The following is a 5,283-nucleotide window of genomic DNA, read 5'->3' on the forward strand; positions in this document are numbered from 1 at the left end:
GAAAAGATCCATGTAGGGGGTTTGAAAGTAGGCCCTAATAAAGGGGTATTGTCTTTGAGAAGAGGAGGTGCTCATGGAAGAGAAGAGTATTCCTGCAAATACTGTACTTTAGATGGGGTACCATATTTCAACACAGGTTACTAGTATGATGATGGGTTAAGCTGTTCAATGCCACAGGAGTTCAGTGGCTTGACAAGCCTTCATGCCCATATGACTGCTGCCTCATGCACATAGAGAAGACTGTATCCAGTGCAAGGTGACTGTGCTGTGCTCATCTTTGAGCATGCATTGTCAGACATTGTACCCATGATACTCCATTCTCTCTACAGAATACATCAGATTGCTCTGGCAGCCAGTAATAGAAGACTGCTCATACCAAATGAGGAGTATGCTGAGTAACAAATAAAAACAAAGTCCTGCCAGTTGTCTGCTGCACCATCTGTTAGTGTTGGAGAAATGTCTGATCTAACCGTCATTTGCTTCCTTTAATTTAAACCATTATTTAAAAATAAGTTGATTTTGTCATACCTGTAAAACAAAACTCTTTAGAGCTAGTCATGGCCTTGTTTTAGTAACTAACTTCAAGGCATTCTTCCTTCTTTAGTGCATCCTGCCTCCCAGCAAACCCAGTTACTGATAGCTGCTGAAGATTAACAAGGTTCTAAATAATTATCGTTCAGATCAGCCATACAGTGTTTTTATTTATATGTTCTTGCAGCTGAGAATTGCTGGCATTGAAAACTGTTTTAGATCAGTATTTCCTTTTCAGGCAGAACATACGATGCATGGAAAGTGCAGTACAGTAACAGTGCAACTCAAATAAGCAGTTCGTATGTAAAATGAAATAACCAGTATCGCCAGAATCGCATAGCATTAGTAAGTTACAGGAAAACTAAACAGTAGGCTTTGCCCTAAAATTTTAAGGCATGTAGCTTACACTTGTGCATTCAGTCTCCCTTTGTATAGTAAAATGTGGTTGTATGGAGACATATTCCCTAGGGTGTTTTTGTTTTGGTGGTAGGCAGGTCTTTAATTCTTGACAAGTACTTGTTTTTATTTTTATCCATGTACTCAGTTTTATATGTCTAGGTGTGCACTGAAGGCAGTATAGTGTCTTTGAAAGTTGGATGCCCAGTATAATCTGTAGTACTTGGGAACTGTGAATCATGAGTCACAAAACAAGTTTTGTTTAGTGGTGGATTAGAAGCAGAAGTTCATCATCATGCATACTTTCAGCAATCTGTTAATGTGCCTTGTTTTCTCACTTATCTTTTAAGTAAATGTTTGTGGTGGGGAAGGCTGACCCATACATGGATGACATAAGAAATAAAATGTATACATTTATTTTTAGTATCAAACAATGTCAGACTTTCAGGGCTCCTTCACATTATAACATGTTTTTCTTTCCTAAAGTATATCTCCACTGCTTATTATTTTCTTACAAATTGCACTACCGATGCAGTGATGATTTGGGGAATTTGTGCACTGTTTGGCACACTTTGAGAGCAATGCATTTAAAATGCAAAACTACAAAATGTTGTTTCTGTTTAGGTTTGGTTTTAGGTATCTCTACTGTAGGGTATAATGAAGAATGTAATAAATACTTAGGGAAGAATCTTGTACATTGTATTATTAAAGAATAAAGGGAAGAGTTACTGTATCTGTTTAGTTTGATTTGGTTTGTGATTTTTTTTTTCTACTTTTGCATCAACTGCATGTATTTTCAACATTTTAAAATTGCCAAAGAATATCATCACAGTTTGCTGTGAGGGAAAGGTTAGTTTGCTTTTTCTTTGTTGTGTTTTGTATTACTTTATTGCTTTTTCTATATTGTATACTGTGATTTGTTTTCTTTACACTGTTTTTTACTTGTATTCTGATTTTAACTGCATACTAAAACTTGAAAAGAGACCACAGCTCTGTCTCTTTGTGAGTCAGACAGAAATTAGAAGAGGTCAGTCAAGGACTCGCACATAAGTTACAATAGGTCAGCTAAGGTTAATCATCTGTGAACTGAGGGGTGGAGCTAGGAACTAAACCTTCTATTTAAGGGGTCAAAATAAAACATTTCAGAGCTTTACTGGAAAGGCTTGCCCAGATTGTGCTACAGTTTGCTGTGAGGGAAAAGTTAGTTTGCTTTTTATTTTTTTATATTACTTTATTCCCTTTTTCTATTTTGTATATTGTGATTTGTTTTCTTTGCACTGTGTTTTACTTGTGTTCTGCTTTTAACTGCATACTAAAACTTGAAAAGAGACCGCAGCTCTGTCTCTTGTGAGTCAGACTTTTTTCCTACCCAGATAGTGTTGTGTTCTTAAACACCACTGTCTTTCTAGTTGCCTGCCCCTTATGTTAATTTGACCATATCTTCTTTTCTCTCTACTTTTGCTGGCTAGTGTGAGTAAGCACAACATTATCATTTTGTGAAATCACTCCCCTTCAACTATTTAAATTTATTGGCCATCCTACTGTATTCCGTAGTACCAGAATACAAAAGTGACCACCCCCTTTCAATCTATCTTGCTGTTTTAAAAATAGTGACTCTCCACTAACACCTAACTTTTAGACAGGTAAAACTTAAGTTACCAACTTTCACATCTAACTCCTCTAGTGCACACTGCAATGTTTAGGATAAACCATTTTTTCATCTTACCTTTAACCATCTATTGCAAGACCACCAGTTATTGTAGTGCCCACATTCTGCCTCTCAGTAGTAATCTTGGGATTAGTGTTTCTGTTTTCTCCTGGTGAGAGAAGGAGTGCAGTTATATTATTTCCTAGAGACTGCTGATCACCAGAAAGCTTAATAACTGACAGCTGACTGATAGATGACAGCTTAGAATCTGTGCTTATATTCTGATCCTGGTGAGAGTAACAGCAGAGTGCATTGTTTCCTGACTCTTTCTGGTTGGAGAGCGAGTGTCTGTGCTTAACATACCTGATTGGTCTGGTTGTTATTCGAGGCATCTACCAGAAATAAGCTACAAGCCTGCAGACCCTTGCATCATCTGGGACAAGACTGTGGATCACCAAACAGGCTGTGGCCTGCTTCTTTTCTTGGGATTGGTGCTAAAACCAGCTAGTTTTAGCTAGAACAAGCCAGTTGTTTTAGTTTCAGCACTCAAAACTGTTTCCTTGTACTCAGCACTTGCTCAGAACTCGTTGTAAGCACTAAATAAACTACAAATTGCTACAGCACACGACTTCCCTCACTTGTCAAGAGGAAAACAGTTCTTAGTACTTAAATTAATAAGCACCTATCCTCCAGGCATGTCCATGGGTCAGCTCCCGGTATTTTCTCCTGTCCACCTGATGAATCTGGGCATCTTGGGGCAATGTAGCAATTGCGTCATGTACACTGACAACCCTCTCCTCCTACCCACCCAACACTACAACCTGTGAGAGGTGCACTTATATAGCCAAACTGGAAGCCAAGCTCTCTCCAGCCAAGACTGGACAAGACAGTCAAGCAGAGAAGGTTAACACCTGAACCACACCATACTCAACACACAGTCCTTCAAAACCCATGCTACCAAAACCCACACACCCACATTCATGGAGGCTCTCAATAAAAATCTGCCCAAGCAACAGACCTCCTAAGCTGAAACTCAGACAGCCACCACCCCCCAACACTACCCAAATGACACACAGCCCACAAAATCAGTGTGCCACTCAACCTCAGCCCATAAGGCAAAACAATGTACCCAACAAACTAGTCATAGGTGACTCTATAGTCAGGCACACTGATGTCCCACTCATCAGGCTAAACAAGGAGAAAGTTACTGTCAGCTGCCTGTCGTGTGCCAGGATCCGCCACATAATGCATGCACTCGGGTCACTCCACAAGAAGTACAAATATGACTCTGACATTGTCTATGTTGGTGTGAATGACCTGAGATGTACCTCCCTGGACTACATGAAAAGAGACATGGAGGAGCTCTCAGATCTTGTAGCCCAGGCAGGTATCACCCTAGCCCTGAGTAGCATCCTGCCATCGCCCAGAATGATACCACGGTACAAGGACAAAAATGATTGACTTCAACAATTGGCTAAGCTTGTGGTATCATTCCAAGGGGATCCAGTATCTGTCTGCCTGGGACAACATGGTTGACAGACCATGATGCTTTGCCAGAGATGACCTGCACCTGTCGCCCCTGGGATTCTGGATACTGGCTAAGGCTCTTTCCACCCCTATAGTGCCTTTTTTTAGGCAAGGTTCAAATGCTAAATTCACCATCGTAACAGGTACAAGCAAGAAAACTCTGAGAGTAATGCTACTCAATGCTAGAAGTCTAAACCTCAAAATGCACTCATTCAAGGCACTTCTTAAAATGGAGAACATCGATATTCAAGGCTATTCGATATTGGTTCAAGGCTCCAGAGAGCACCCCTGCATTACCAGGCTATAATTCATACCACACCTTTCAGCCACCTAACCTGGACCGAAACACTAAAGGCGGAGGCATGTCCATATTCATTAAGGATATCCACACCTCCGGGCTAGTTGCTCAACATAATGCATCCGAAATTATCCAAGTGCAACTAACACTGGGCAAGACTGCAATCCAGGTTGTAGCTTGTTACAGATCCCCCACCATGCCCCAGGATTCTCACTTTTCATTTCTTAAGATACTGGAAAATGTTAAGGCACAACCCAATACCTTAATTATGGGGGATTTCAACTACCCCACCATCAACTGGGAAAACAGCTCATTTACCAACTCATGCGCTCAATGTTTTCTGGAATTCATAAATTCCAACACCTTGGATCAGCTTGTCCACATCCCCACCAGGGGCAGCAATATCCTGGACCTGGCCATTACCAATATAAGTAACCAATGTTCCATGCCAGAGGTTAACTCCTTGCTGGTCAGATCTGACCACAAGCTAATCACCCTAGACATCCATATCCCACCCCCCACCAGGGGCAGCAATATCCTGGACCTGGCCATTACTAATATGGGTAACCAATGTTCCATGCCAGAGGTCAACTCCTCGCTGGTCAGATCTGACCACAAGCTTAATCACCCTAGACATCCATATCCCACCCCCACCCCCCATTAAGGAAACCATCAAAAACTACTCCAAAGCCAACTTCATGCTTCTTAAGACACAAGTGACAAACTTCACGACACACATGCAGATGGAAAATAAAGGTACAACTGCTGAATCTTACACAGCGTACTGTATAAGCACATACACAAGTGCATGGATCGTGCCATCCCCAACAGAACCAAGACGCTATCCTCCAAAAAAAGGAAGCCAATCTGGTGGTCCCTTGCC

General features: G+C 41.2%; 1 protein-coding gene across 1 annotated transcript in view; it reads left to right on the forward strand.

The window, feature by feature from the left end:
* The window catches only part of STK25 (serine/threonine kinase 25), a gene marked incomplete in the record, with an annotated part of 665,014 nt that extends 663,354 nt beyond the window's left edge, over positions 1-1,660 (forward strand). The window contains 1 exon segment of the mRNA XM_044070790.1: positions 20-1,660.
* Positions 1,661-5,283: the final 3,623 nt, after the last annotated feature.

This window comes from Protopterus annectens, chromosome 4.part1 (assembly GCF_019279795.1).
Source record: "Protopterus annectens isolate FY-2018-M chromosome 4.part1, PAN1.0, whole genome shotgun sequence".
Taxonomy (NCBI): domain Eukaryota; kingdom Metazoa; phylum Chordata; order Ceratodontiformes; family Protopteridae; genus Protopterus; species Protopterus annectens.